The 15,938-nt window shown below is 42.3% G+C and overlaps 1 pseudogene; it reads right to left on the bottom strand.

The window, feature by feature from the left end:
• Window positions 1-14,971: 14,971 nt before the first annotated feature.
• Window positions 14,972-15,377, bottom strand: LOC114221450 (small ribosomal subunit protein eS12 pseudogene; annotated as a pseudogene).
• Window positions 15,378-15,938: the final 561 nt, after the last annotated feature.

Raw genomic sequence — 15,938 nt, forward strand, 5'->3', positions numbered from 1 at the left:
ACTATCAAATAAATAAATAAAATCTTAAAAAAAAAAAAGAAAGAAACTATTGAGATAGAGCTGTAGGAGTCAGGCAGGTGATTATACAAATATCACCTGTATTTCTGCCGCAACATGGGTTGGATTTGGAGGGTGGCAGCAATGATTCCTAAACAGGCATCCCCGAATCAGACTTAGTGCCCCCATTGTTCATGGCAGTGCCAGGTCTCTTGGTCTCCCCTGTGGGTGCCATGAAGGAGTACAGTGGGGTGTGTGCTCTTTGAGGGGTGGCCAATCCCCAAAGAGGAAGACGAAAAGAGCTGAGAAGACCCCTTTTGCTTCTCCCAAGCTCATCCATCATATATAAGCTATCCTTCCTTTCTTGGAGAGAGGAGGGAAGGATTGGTGAAATAAGAAGATGTAGCCTCCTCTACTTGTACCATGAAACCAGGGAAGGAGTCCCCCAGGCCCCACAAAAACCTGTTTTTAAGGCCCCAAATAAACTTTTCCTCCCAACCCCCAATAGCCACTGCCTTCCCGTTGAAACTTGGCCAATGACTGGTTCGCGGGAGTCACACCAACTGTTACTATGGCCCTTCTGCCCACCACTGTCTCTTGGGAGCCCATCGAGTCGTTTCCTCTAGAACTTGATACTACTTTTAGCCTGCGACATAAATTGTATTTTATAAATCTAAATGTTATTTGATTTTTTTTGGTAAAGGTAGACTTTTAATAACTTCTTGTATCCCCAGATTAAGTATGGGCTTGCAAGTAAACATTCCCGATTAAATGATTTGACATGTCAAAGCACTTCCCAGAGCGGCTGCAGGCCCCTACACGTTTGTTGCCCCTCCAGCCCCATTCTCCCATGCCTGCTTTCTCTTTTTAGGTCCTTGGCCTTCCCCTGCCTCTCTGCAACTTCCTTCCCACGTCATTTTGTAGGTTGAGCTGCTCTGGTCTTGAATACTTTGCTCGTCCACATAACATTTTTTTCCCACCAGCCTTTCAACACTTGCAGATGAAGCCTGAACTCGGTGCAATTTTGCTGTCATCTGCTGCCACAAAATCTGAAACTCCAAACTGCTAGACTCCACAGCCGTTCCAGACGTTGCTGTGCAAGATGCCTTCTGACCGTTTGCACCCTGATACCCCTTTACATTGGAGCGTGCTAGCCTATCATCAAATGAGAACATGTCAGCTCTACACCCTCTCTGATGCTGTTAAAAAACAGAATTAATCTCCAGGAAAACTGACGCCAGAGATACTCTTTGTCAGATTGTCCTGTTTTCTATTATTTAAATTATTCCACATTTACTTTCTCTTAAATTTCCTCTATTTTCAATCCCCCTTCCCTTTCCTTCTCTCCTTCCTTCCTTCCTTTCTGTTTTCTTTCCCTCCAAAGTACATGCCAAGATCTCACTCAATGTGTTTCCGAATAATAGGTGCCACCATTTGCTTGGGGGCATACACTTTACCTAGTGCTTTTGACCAGAATTCTTAAATTCTGTTCACTTTGATTCTTGGAATCAATTTGAGCCAGAGATAGGTCTCGCCTAGTTCAGACACCTCTAAATAACAAATTCTGAAGTGTCTTGATCACTCAGTTATAAGGATAACAATAGGATTTTTGAGAATTGACGGAATGCACACTCTCGGCACCCCACCTGGTTGAGGCCTGTGACAGGGAATTCCACCAGGAAATTGATAATAAACTTCCTTTTTTAAAAAAATTATTTATTTATTTGAGAACGAGAGAGAGAGTAAGCAAGCATGAGCAGGGGGAGAGGGAGAAAAAGAAGCAAGCTCCCCACTGAGGCAGGGAGCCCGATGCAGGACTCCATCCCAGGATCCTGGGATCATGACCTAGGCCGAAGGCAGATGCTTAACCGACTGAGCCACCTGGGCACCCCAATAATAAACCTTCATCATCTCTGTGTCTCTGGGCTCACATTGCTCCTGGTCTATGCCATCTGCAGAGGACATGTCTTGTGCTGGGATGGCCCTTATTTCGATGTTATCAGTCATCGTGGTGTGGGCTTTCAGGACCCAGAGGTTTGGCTTCCCTCGAGCGTGCTCAGCTGAGCACCAGCTGCCTGCTTGCTCACGGCTGCTCATCCCTCTCAACCCAGCTAAGTGCTCTGTGTCTGTGTTCACTCGGCCCGGTTCAATCCCGATGTGGGAATGGACCCAAGAAATGTTTGAAATGCTTTTAGCAGGAAGTGTCACTTTTTTTCTGGAGTAGAAAGAGATGTTTTCTTAGTCACATCACTTTATACTTCCCTTCTTCACCCTTCTTGGCCGAAAGCGCAGTGAGAGGCCCATGTGCCATCTTAATGCTCATGTCAGGGCACCTGTCTGCAGCTGACATCTGGCACTGTGCCCGCTACCTTGAGGCCTCAGAGGACAAGGTAACATATTGAAAATGGCAAAGGAGAAAAACAGAAAAAATCTTGCATTCCTGATGCTGATGTTGAGCCACTGAATTAACCAACAATGGGATTGTCCTATCTCTGGGTTTTGTTATGTGCTTTAATAAATCTCTATGGTTAGCCATTTTTTTGTTGGGCTTTCTGTTACTTACAGCTGATAACATTAAATAGTATTTTCCCTGGACATCAATACTGGAAATGATCTCTGCCCACTTTGGATTTCTATAACATGTTAGCTGTATTTCTATTATGGCAAGCTTCAATCTTATATGAAAATGATATGCATAGATATAATTTCCTTTTTATCAATCTGTACTCCTGATCTTAGTTAATAGCATTATTCTCCACAAAATACACTCCAAGTACCACTAATCCTGTGTAATGCTCCACAAACGCAGAGTTCTGTGGTCACTTAAGTTTGGGAGACATGGCATGCTATGCCTTCCCTTCCTTGCAGATTCACCATATTCATTAGCACGTGGAAATGATATGGTGTAATTATTAAGGGTGAGATTCTATTCCTTGCTAGATGTGTGGAATCCTTGATTAGTTAATCTTTATGACTCCCAATTTCCCCACGTGTAAGATAGGTACTAAATACATACCTCACAGTGTTGTTATGGGAACCTAAAATAATGTGTATCAAATATTTAGTCTTGCATCTGGCCATGTCCCACAATGCCTTTGGCTCATATCACTTGCACTAGGAACTTCTCGATTCAGGACCCATATTACTACATTGTTGGTTCATATTTGTGTATTTCCTCACAGATTATTTTCAAGTTTCAGAACACTTTTCTCAGGGACTTTATTTCTTTCCAAATTGCTCAAAGCACACATAATAAGTACAACTTCTCTACATGCTTAACAATGATAGTTATTATTGTTAGCAGCAGCTGCAACATATTAAAGGCTCTGAGAAGTCCTGCAGCAGAGATATCTGGCCTAGTTTTAAGTTGACTTTTCACAAACTTATCTGAGGATATAGCCAGTTTTGACACAATACCATCACACATCCAGTAGAGCTGGTGTTACAAGGCACATATTTTGCAAAATGCAACTCTATCCACTGCACCCAGGCTAGAAACCTGGCATCCTTCCCAGGCAAATCCTTCTCCCTCAACAACCCACCTCCTGTATTCAGTCCATCATCAAGTACTTCTAGTTCTTTTGATCTTACCTCCTAAATACTTCTCAGACTCGCCCCCTCCTTTCTGTCTCTACCACCACTGCCTTGGAGTACTGATATCTTGGCACAAACTTAATGGATCTGCCTGCCTTTAGTCTTACTCTCTTTAAACCCACCCTCTCTCTGCACCAGAGGGATCTATCTATGCAAATTAATCATATAATTTCCTTACTCAGCACCCTTTGGTGGCTCCCAAACTCCTGCAGAACAGAAGTCAGTTTCCTTTCCAAGGCTTTCAAATCCCTCCCTCGCTTGCCCTGCTGCCTCCCTCTGTAGCTGAGTCTCCAACTTTGCACCCTTCCTACACCAAACTGCTTGGGCTTCCCCACTGCGCCAGATTGTTGATGCTCTGTGCACATCACTCTGCCTACAACTCCCTTTCTAAACTGCTTCATCTGACTCTTCCTCCTCCTTCACAACACAGCTCATGCGCTGGCTTCTTTTGGTCTAAGATTTCCCCTCTGGGCTCCCATAGCAACCTGTGCATATATTTATATTACCACTTATCCTGTTTTGTTGTTCATGTAAAATCTCACACATTAGACTGTGAACTCTTCAAATACAGAAACTGTGTCTTTATTCCCCTTGGCCCAACATACTTACCTTTCTACCCTTGGTGCAGGCACTTATTAAATCCATGGTGGATTCAACCATTCTGAGCACCAGTCTTTACTGTCTTCATTCTCCAACTGGAAAGAGCAAAAGGTTCAGGCCCAAACAAACGTCTAGTTGCCCTCTGGGGTGGCCCGGCTCTGACCCTCATTTTCTGCCATGGCCACAGCCAGCTGGGCCGAGTCACTCCGGACTTGGACGACGTCAGCCTTGCCTCTCCCTGAGCCCGATGCCAACATGGCTGCCCGCAGCACAGCAGAGCCCCCACTGGGCTGTGCCGAATGGAGAAAGCACACCAGGCTGGCTTCCTGCTGCCTTGCAGCTTCAGGGGAGCTTGCGATGAGTGGGCTGAACAAGCCAACCTGGCAGCAGCTGTTCCTGCCTTTGGGGCTGAGGAGGGGCAGAAGAGGAGAGGGGAAAGAGGCCCTTGAGAGGCCAGAACCAGCCCTACCTGGGGGTTCCTTAGGTGCCAGGTGTCAAGAGACACCATTTGCCATTACTTAGCATCATCAAGCTTCACATTATATTTAATAACAATGATTAGAAAACAATAATTGAAATGCATACAGCTGGATTGCTACTCGGAAGGGGTGGAGGAGTCAGTCTGTATTTTAAATCAGGATCTATGGCAGACCAGCTCTGACAGCGCTTCCAGGCACAGGGGATATAAGGCAGCATCAGCTTTATCAAGTCTGATTTGATTAGTTTCTCCAGTCAATTTTGTGCACTCTGGTCACAGGATAAATCATCCATCTCTCTTGCTGTTCTGCTCTTTTCCTATTGATTTAAAAACAGTGACCTTATTTCCCTGTGAAGTGGTTACTGGATTTCCCTAATGGTGTACATGTGGAGAACCCATGAGGTCTCCTGTTAACCTCAGATGCCAAATCCCTTCCTTGGTTAAAAGAAAACTGACTTAACTCTGTAGCAAAAGGGTCATTTTACTTCACCCTTTTGTGCCCAAATAGAATTCCTGGGAGTCCTTTAATCATAGGAAAGGAAGTATTAGAATGATGTTTTCCTGGCCTTCTTCTTAGACTCACTTAGAAATGTGGTTCACATGCATAACCATTTAGAACCATGCGATTTTTCTGAGCTCTCTAAAGAACATTACAGGGGCACCTGGATGGCTCAGTCAGTTAAGCGTCTGCCTTCGGCTCAGGTCATGATCCCGGAGTCCAGGATCATGCACCACATCGGACTCCTTGCTCGGCGGGGAGTCTGCTTCTCCCTCTGCCCTTCACCCCACTCATGCTCTCTCTCTCTCTCTCTCAAATAAAATAAATTTTTAAAATCTTAAAAAAAAATAAAGAACGTTATGGACAATCAAGTTGGACCAATTCTTTCCACAGATAAGGAAACTGAGGGCCAAGATCGGGGAAGCAAAGCATCTTGCCAGATCATCCAGCAGGTTGGAGATGTGATTGGGAGGATGTTCATGGCTTCAAGGGAAAGTTACTTAGCAAAACTTAAATCTGAATAATAGAGGAAGATTGTTGACCCTTTAAACACTTCACTTTTATTTTAAGCTCAAAGGGAAACGATTTCTTATTTTCAAACAAGGGAGTGACATAATTTGATTTATGTTTTAGAGATATTAGTATGATTACTATATGAGAAATAGGTTGCTAGGTGGGGGGGGAGGCAGGGATGAAATTAGAAATGGGGAAACCAATAAGGAAACTAGGGCAAGAGTAGAGGTGAAGTGTAATGGCGGCTTGGCCTAGGGTAGTAGCAATGGAGACCGAGTAAAGTGAACAGACTTGCCATATGTATTGGAGGTGGAGTCAACAGGACTTGATCTGGGAGCAATCAAATGAATGGAGTTGCCATTTACCCGAGTGAGGAATATTAAGGGAGTATCTTTTTCTTGAAGGGAGGGAGATATCCCAACAGGCAAATAACAATTCAAGATGGATAAGCCAGTAAAGACTAAAGGAGGGATGGCTGAAAAATAGGAGGAAAAGCGAAGAGAGTAGGTGTGTTATCAGGAATGCCAAGATCACAGTTTTTTAAGGAAAAGGGAGAGAGAACTGTTTCTAAGGCTGCTAAAATGTTGAGGAAGGTGAGAAATGAAAAGTCTCTGTTAGCATTAGCAATATAGAACTCACTGGTGACTTTTATAACAAGAGTATTTTTGGTGGAGTGGTAGGTGCTGAAGGCAGACTAGCCAAAGAGAATAAATGCAGATGGCAACTCCTTAGAGAAACTTCTCTTTGAAGGGGACCTGATAGAGAGCGCGGTCCCTGGAGGAGGACATGGAATAAACAGAGGCACGTTTTTAAAGACAGGATATACTGTGACATATCTGGATGTTTGGGAAAGAATCTGGTAGAGAGGGAAGGATGGAAGATGCAGAAGAGAGAAGGTATTTGACAGTGTGAATGCCGGAAAGATCAAGTGGGACAGGAACTGATCACACGTGGAAGGATGGGCAGTTGATAGCTTTCTGCCAACCAGTATGACTTAGAGACTATTTTCCGAAGGAGTGGCTAAACTATTTATTATACCCAAAGAGAGATGAGAGCCTGATAATCCATGTTATTTTCTTCTCAAAGTCAGAGATTTAGAGTGCAATTAGAATAAAGCTGTTTGGCAGCCAGATGGATCTGTTTTGTTAAGTGTTACTTACCTGTCTCTTCCCTGTTTTCCTATTTCAGTAGAACCCAGCAATATAATCTAGGGTTTGTATGCCCGGCTTGTCATGGGGTAATGGAAGTTCTCTTAATTCCTCATGTTGACACACAACACATTCTTTGGGATGGGAGACTGAGGGCAGTGCTGGTAGGCTGGTAGGTTTAGTAGAGAAAAAGTGAAGGAATTCCCTTCTGAGAGCTTTTATTTTCTCTAAAAAGTGTAAGATAAGGTCATTAGCTGAGATGGAGGGGACCAGATGAAAGAATTGGTGACTCTGAGAGAAAGGAAAGGGTCTGACAGAGGCGCTAGAGAGTGAGAGATGGAGTTTACTTTTTTCAGGAGAAGGTGATAAGCAGTCGAGTTCTTTGCAGTAAAATCTTCCCATTTCCTCCGACCATTACTCCGCATGGAGGGATTAAATTTCTGAAATTGTCTGAAAGAGACTTTCTCCTCCAGTTAGATGGGATCCCTGGAAAAGTATGTATACCTTCTCCAAGTCAGGCCCCTTGGTCTCAGTGATGTGTATTCGTGGGCTTTCCAAGAGGCACTTACCATTCGCTCTTCCATCCTCTTCATACTCTGTAGCCCCTCTCTGCTCCTCTGGACCCCTGTTCCATGGGCTTCTCTTATCTTTTCTGTGTCAGACCCTAGCTTTCAACTGCTTCTCAAAGTGTCATCTGAGGGACTGGTGCTCACTTGGGTACTGTATATTCCCTCTTGTGACAGGATAAGGAACTCACACCAAACATAAGCCAACTGTTGTTGCTAAGTGAGCCCTTCAGCTGACATTGTCCCCTGGCCCACCCACCCCCCGCCCCCAGGCAAGATCTTCTCAATGAAGGAAGCAGCTCATTGATTTACACTGTGATGCAAATCCCTTTTCTGGTGGAGACCACCCCAAGCAGTTCTGTGCAGTGGTTTCTAAACCACAAATCATGGTCCATCAGTTGGTTGTGAAATCATTTGAGTGCAATCAGCTCTGATAGAGAGAGAGGGGGGGAAATCCGAGTAGAAAATATCAGTGTGCCTTATACATAACACTTGTACATGTAGTGATGGTGAATGTTCCATGAAACTTTTGTTTCAATCACATATATACGGAGGTGTGTTTGTGGGTCACTATGAAAAATGTATTTCTCACTGTAGGTCAGGGTCCAAAACATTTGAGAAACACTGCTCTAATACTTCCTATTGCAGCAAAATCTTCTTGAGCCAAGTTCTCCCCTCCCTTGCTCAGCCTGTTGCTTCTCTGTAGCCACTTAAGGAGTTTCCTTTACGAACACAAATGTTCCATGCTAGATCCCAACATAAAGCCCAACAGTCCTGGGATCGAGTCCCACATCGGGCTCCCTGCTCAGCGGGAAGTCTGCTTCTCCCTCTGACCCTCTTCCCTCTTGTGCTCTCTATCTCTCATTCTCTCTCTCTCAAATAAATAAATAAAATCTTTAAAAAAAAAAAAAAAAAAAGCCCAACAGTGATTTCAGAATTTTCTTGTCTGTCACTAGAGAAGAAACAGAGTTTCTTATTTTCCCACAGAGTTGGGAAATTATTTTGACCTGTGTTTCCATAGCAAAAATGTGCCAAAAAATAAGGCTGCATAAGATCAGTCAGGACTGACTTTCAAAGTCTCAAATTATAGTCTGAGAAGAGTTTAGAAATACAAAGCTAAAGATATATTTAACTGATTTGAGAACAGCAAAACTTATCTTGTCGTTGAATGTCCAAACAAGGGAGGATCAAAGTTTGGAGGCATGTAGGGCAGTGGATAAACAAAATTTGCTGCTAGCCAACATTTTAGATTAACAAGAAATTTTTTTTCAGTATATGTCTCATTCAATATTTAGAATAATAAAACATGTTAATTGTTTATCTGAACTTTAAATGTAACTGGGTATCCTGAAATTTTATCACCTAAGTCTGGAAACCTTAATGGGGTGGGAAGCTTATACATTTTGAGGGACAGTGTGCTCTTTAAGTAAGAGAACACCAAAGTACTTTATTTGAGAAATTTAAAAGTATATATGACATTGTAAACACACGTTAAGTACCCTCCCAACAGCTTGGAAAAGACTGTGAAAGAAAGGGATTCTGACACTTCAGCTTAATGAGCTTAATGGGAAATTCTCTCTGTGTCATGTCTCAGCATAAGGAGGAAACCTTTTTGTCAGCCCGAAGGTATGGCAAATAGGGAGTGACTTCTACCCTTTGAGTATGGGGGCCTTTTAATGGCTGAAGGAGAACCAGATAGCAGAGGAGAAACAGGTGCTCCCTGCTCCTATCAGATCATGAAGGAAGAGAGGGAGGAAGGAGGGAAGAAGGAAAAAGGACCCAGAAACCCATAAACACAGAGTCCTGACACAAAACCCTATCTATTTCCATGCACATGGCTTAAACAGTGGCTTTTCTCAAAAATTGGTTTGCTTACTACTGGGGATAAAGGAAGACTCTCCAAGCCATACATGTATTGAAAGCTTTGAGAGGATGATCTTTCAGGCTCTTGACTTCCCTATAATCCTTCCTTAAATACTTTGTCTTAGAACTTCTCTGCTGCCACAGCTTCTTCTTTGCTACCTCCAACTTCATGAGATGCTCTCCCGTTTGAACAGAAAGACACACTAACCATCTTTAATCTTACCAAGTCCATTGCTCTGGGAGTAAAAGCAAATGGTCAAACCAGGAACACATCACTCCAGAGGGACAGTCCCCTGAAAGAAAGCCAACAGGGTTGAATGAGAAATATTGAAGAGCCCAGTGGCTTTATGTCATCCAGGTGACACACTCTATTCTCTCTCATTGTCTCTCTCACGCTTAGGAGAAGGTTGTCAAGGGGGCGTGCATATTAAATAACTTAGCTGAAATTCTTTTTTCTTTTTTTAAAGAGAGAGAGGGTGGAGGGGCTAGAGGGAGAAGAGAAGCGAAGCAGACTCCCCACTGAGTACGGAGCCCGAGGTGCGGCTCCATCTCACGACCCTGAGATCATGACCTGAACCGAAGTCACGAGTAGGTTGCTTAACTGACTGAGCCACCCAGGCTGTTCCCTAAATCTGTAACTTGAAGGTTTTGTTGAAAAGATCTTGAATGCACATATACAACATACTGTATGTCAGAAACTACATCCTTTGTGACTCTAAAAATGTATGGCAAAACTTGTAAACTTAAAATATGTCAGGGGTATATAGTTTTTCATAATTCTTTAAGTAAGTACAGGAGGAAAACATTTTGAATGCATTGCCATAGACTATGTTGTCTTTTAGAGATACTTCCTTTATTCCAAGGCTGTTCTCATTGCTCATGTCAATGATCTGATAAAGGGAGCATCATGCCAATGATCTGATAAAGGGACAATTTTCTTGGGTGAGGCTGAACTGAGTTGTGTATCTCAGGACTGGGTTGAGCTTACAAACTTGGACAAACCTATCCTGACCTAGAATGACATGAAGCATCTCCACTGTTGTGATATAAAGCATCTCCATCTGTTTTTGATTTTGATATGTAGAAGCAATCCAGGGTATTAAAAGGATGCCAGTGATAGCCTTTCTCTCTCTAGGTATGAGTCCACTTGGGTTGTGGATGCCAGGAATGGCTGCGGTTCTATGTTTATGCTTTGGCCCCCTTTTATTTCTTCTGATGGTGCCATGTGAGGTTTAGAATAAAGATGTTCTGTAACAGTGAAGGATCACTTTACTAAAAGGCTTTTTGTTTCCTACCTGGTTGGCTTTACACCGAATGCAGCCCTTTTCTGGCTAGGATTCCACCAGGAAAACAACAGTCCCTTTAGACAGGGCACATTTCATTTCTGGAACTGCTGGACCTCTATGGCATGCCACCTACACAATGAAACCTGAAAAAGTTCTGCGTGGTCTATTTGAAGAGATTGAAGTCAGCCTACTTTCTGAGAGCCAAATACCAAGAGGTTTATAAAACCCACAAAACAGAGGACTTTATGCCTCATCGTGCCCGGATTGTCACTAGGTTTTCAGGATGTGTCTCTGAGGTCTTATTGCCATGACTCCACTTGAACTTTGTAGACTTGTAATGAGACCACAAGTGCATTCTTAAACAAATCAATACCATTAATGGATCCGTTAGCAGATGGTCAGGCTTGAGGTCAGAATGTCCAATGTGGATTATTGCCTAATACTACCCACATGCAACTTTTGAAATTTGTCATCATTCAATATGTTTCTCCAATAGGATTAAGTCCTAATGAGTTATTGAGGGGGGAAAGAAGTCCTGGTATACTGAAAAACATGGGAGCTTTGGTGTCAGACAGACTCTTGTTCCAACCTTGGTTATTAAATCTCCTTGGGTTGGGCGCCTGGGTGGCTCAGTTGGTTAAGCAACTGCCTTCGGCTCAGGTCATGATCCTGGAGTCCCCGGATCAAGTCCCACATCAGGCTCCCTGCTCAGCGGGGAGTCTGCTTCTCCCTCTGACCCTCCCCCCTCTCATGTGCTCTCTCTCTCTCATTCTCTCTGTCTCAAATAAATAAATAAAATCTTTAAAAAAATAAAAAAAATAAATCTCCTTGGGTTTCAGTGTCCTTATTTGTAAAAAGAAAAATACTTATCTCTATCTGGATAGTTGTTATGGGGATTAGAGAAGATGTAGATAAGTATTTGGCCACTGCCTGACACATAGCTGAGGATCGATAAATAACTACCATTGCCCTTATGTTAATAGTAATAATAATAATAAACAACCTTAGATGAGGGTCAAATTTGTTTAACCATACTGAGAACCTAAAAGAGAAGCACGATTGAAATAAGCAATAAAGAGATACAAGATTATGGAGGAAACCATAATGACTGGGTTTCCTTCATTTTCCATTTCAACATATATCACATTTACTGAGAAGAGAAACCATCATTTGGGAATAAAGCCCAAAGAGCAACTTCCAGAAGGAAGGCACGTCTCCAAATCACATCTGGCCCAGGAAGAGAGTCAAATTTTAACATGCATTTCCAGGGGCCAAAAACTTTTCTTTTGTCCTACCACTGGGTGACATGATAGAGGTATAGAACCCCTGATGACTGGTGATCTGTTTTTCAGGAAAAAGCAAGTCAAAAAGGAGGCAGAAACATTCTATGAATGCGGTTCTTCATTTCCTTTGGTATAAGCTCAGAGCTGAGCACCTTCCCCTCAGCAGGGGTCAGAATGTCTGGCTGTGCCAAGTCCAGGGGGATTCATCACGATCAGAGGGAATAATGTGATTATGGTAAATCTCTTCATCAGTGCAGCTTAATATTACCAGGAACTTGAATGGATTCAAACGATGGACTCAGTAGGGAAATAAACCTCACTGATTTGCTGAAATCTCCAGCAAACGAAACCAAAGGAAAGTGTCCACTCAAACCCCAATCCCCATGAAAATAAACTTAGTGAACAATTCTGAATCTACCTTTCGACCTAGTAAGGAAATCTAAAATCAGATCAATATATTTTCTAAGTGACACCCAAACAAAATTAACTATAGTTGGTTGGTCATTGAGGATGTTGTGGTCTAGTAAATACACTGGTGGTCCCAGTGTTGTGCTGATAAATGCTAAATCACAGGCTCTCCAGGGGGGCGAAATATATATTTACATATAAAATGATACATGCTGTATATAGTATATGTACTATATGTATTACTTCTTTATGTTATAGATTTTACTAATATAAAGTGTGTGCAACATATAGCTTATAAATAATAATAAAATATACAATACTTTTTATTGTAAATTTCATAAAGCCAATTGATTCTCACAGAATGCTTTTGTTGATTTTTTTCTGAACTCTTGTCTCCATAATTATTCTGTGTAGGTAACAAATGAGTGTAACTCTGATCTGAATGTTGGTTCATATGCTCATTTATGTTAATGAGTAATATGAAAGTGAAACAAGGAAGATATTTTTCAGTGACGCAAATGACTTCACTGATTCAAATAACGGCTTTTGAAACCTGGAGGAATACTTCTTCCACATTTTGTGCTATTCATAATATAATAGCTACAGACATAACACACTTTTAAGTTTAATTTGCATTGGTAACATTTTCTCCATCACCACATTAAATCTAGACAATCAGCAAAGCAATAATCAAGCCCTGGTTTGTATCATTCGACTATCTCCATGGTGTAAATACTCACACCATGGCTTTTTTCAAATGGTCAGTGTGATGTCACTGAATGCAGGGTTGAGAATGCACAGTAGCTTTCTGTTACACGGTATTTCCACCGTGCAGATGCAACTGCAAATAACAGCAAAAGCATAGATAATAGTGTGATGTAGTAAAAATAATTAGGAAGTGATGACTTTTGAGTATTTGTTACCTCTGCTTTAATATTCTTACATTGGAAGCTTATATAACTTAATTTTTCATAGTGACTGTGTCGAACCACTAATGTTCAAATTTACTAAATCTAACAGTTGACTCCTACAGGCCTGTATGAGGCAGCCCCAGTCTACCACTTGTTGTCTATCCAATGCTCATCCTCCCTTTTTCCTTTCTCTTCCAATATCTCACCTCCTTTACCACACATGACTTGGAGGAAGATGACCTTGTCCTTAGTTCTGGGGCAATTTGCAGCCCATCATGGTAATCCCACCTCCTCACATAGTTGAAGAAATATCATGTAACTCAATTCTGGCTAATAGGTGTGAGGTAGAGTCTACTGGAGAGGTTATAGAAGAAGTCTCCACATTCTCGTAGGCATTTTCTCTCTCCAGATATTGTCATGACTGAAGGGGCTCAGGAATGGGTACAGCCATTTTCCTACTGGCTTGAAGGTGAAATCAACTCATAAAAGAAGGTAGAGCATCACAGAGAGAGATGGAGCTGGGACCTCAACATGCCAAAGCCTAGAGCTCACCCTGTTGCTGATCCTCTCACTACATGAGATAAGAAATGTCCTTCTTGTTTAAGTTAGCTTGAGCTGGAGTTTTTGTTTATTTGCAGCTGAAAGTTGAGTCGCTTCCTTCTCTGCCAGGAGTTTGGAAGACATAAAAGCATTCAATATAAAAGTATGTGATAAATTAGCCTCTTCAGAAGCTCAGCTCCTGAATAGAAGAGACTAACTCACAGCAAACAAGGAAACAATCCAATACAGATTAGAAGTACCTGGTTTTTTTTTTACACTCTGTGGCACAGACTCTGAATGTAATAGGATTTTAGAGGGAAGTCTGGTCAGCAAGATTAGAGTTACCATTGACCCCTTTGTGGAAGAGACAGGGTTTGGGTCAGGTCCTAAAGAATGAGTGAGATTTGAGAAAACAGGGAATAATGTTTCATGTGACTGGGGAAGATAAATGGAGAGACTCCTAATTATGCCACCCAGAGTCCTCTTCTGTGGGCTGCAAGCATCCTTAGGGTCAAAGAATATACTTCTTCGTTTTGCAGAATACCTGAACCTATAATTTTTGTTTACTTACACATTGGCTACCCTTTATTGGCATTTTTGTTAGTCCAAACACACACTCTGTAAAGGTCTTGGAATTTTGAAGAGTATGGTATCACAGATATGCCTAATTTCATTCTCTTCTCTTTTTCTCTTCCCTCCTGGTCCTCTCGATGCTTCCTCTATATTCTCAGCCTGTCAGAGCCCACTGGTGGCCTGATGGCATGTATACACTCCTGCTTTGAGGCAGGGCTACTCTCTCAGTTCTAACCTCCAATTGCCTGCACTTTCCTTTTTCTTTAAGCCAAGAAGGAGACTCCATACTTCTCCTTGCTATAGTATTTATGCCTTTCTACTCTCACCACCTGAGCATTCCTTCCTACTTTTTACCCAGATCCCCACTGCCAATGTGTATGTCCACTGTTCTCTCACCAATCCTCAACTATTGCCTTTCATGTATTTAAAAAAAAAAAAATCCTTTCACATACCAGAATCCTCCGGCAAATCTCTCAAGTATATATGTGACATAAGTGGGATGCAATTGCATTGTTTTTTAAAATACTCTTCAGAGGGGATCCTGGACACTTAGCAATAGCCAGCAGAAGGAGGAGGCTGTGACAGATTCAGAAGGAATAAATGGCACTGATGGGTCTTTGGAACTACAGTTCTTGCTCGGTTCCCTGCCCACTGAGAGGCATGTATTTTTATTATTTATTTTATTTATGAAACACGAACCAAGTTTATTTGTTCATTTTTTGCATTTGAAGTATTCCTTGATGACATCCTTCGCCTGAGACTCTTTGCCATAGTCCTTAACCACCACACAACTGCAACCAACCACTTTATGGGGTTTTCCCTCTCTGTCAATTTTACGGAGGCCTACCCATTCCCCTAGTTTCTTGTTGTCATGAACCTTGATTAGGTTGATTTGGTGTTCAGCACAAAGGACCTCCACCAACTTGACATGCATAGGCTCATCACAGTTGGAGGCAAGCACACAAAGATGGGCTTGGCGCTTGTCTAAGGCTTTGGCAGCTTTGCCAATTCCACGTGGTAGGCCATCGTGGATGAGGGCGGTCTTCGGCACCTCTTGTAAAGCAGTATTAACGTCCATTACACCTCCAGCAACAATGCCTTCCTCGGCCATGGCGGTGGATTACAAGTGTAGCCGAATCTTGACTGTGCGCGACCCTCCGCCTCCGCGCGACTCGGCGGCTGCAGGGAAAGAGTGAGAGGCATGTATTTTTAGATGCCGGTTACTGCTTTGCTCAGGATCATGAACCAATTAATATGAAGACAGCAGGCTTGAAATGAGAAAGACAAAGACAGTGAGAAACAAAAACCATAAAACCCATCAGAACCAGCAATGGTATTTATCACAGATTTCTTCTCAATATCCAACACAGAAATAGCCTGCTTTATCCAAAATTTCAAACATAGCCTATTGCCCACCAGGAATGGTCTCATAAATTGGCTTGAATTAATATCAATATTTGTTTTGGCCTTGCTGCTCCCTGACAGCAATATTTCCTCCTTAATATCTAAAAAGTATTAGGAATTCACACAGCTACCTAGTTGAGGCACTCACTATATTTTTTCACAAACAATTGTTTCTCATAATTGTCATGAAGTATTTGTAGGTCTCAGAAGGAAAATACCTATCCTTGGTTTCAATGACTTAGTTTGGCAAAGTAACCAGGTCAGTCTAGACACTG

Source organism: Eumetopias jubatus, unplaced genomic scaffold (assembly GCF_037043125.1).
Source record: "Eumetopias jubatus isolate StellerSeaLion01/CBP00866 unplaced genomic scaffold, mEumJub1_p1.0 scaffold_7, whole genome shotgun sequence".
NCBI classification, from domain to species: domain Eukaryota; kingdom Metazoa; phylum Chordata; class Mammalia; order Carnivora; family Otariidae; genus Eumetopias; species Eumetopias jubatus.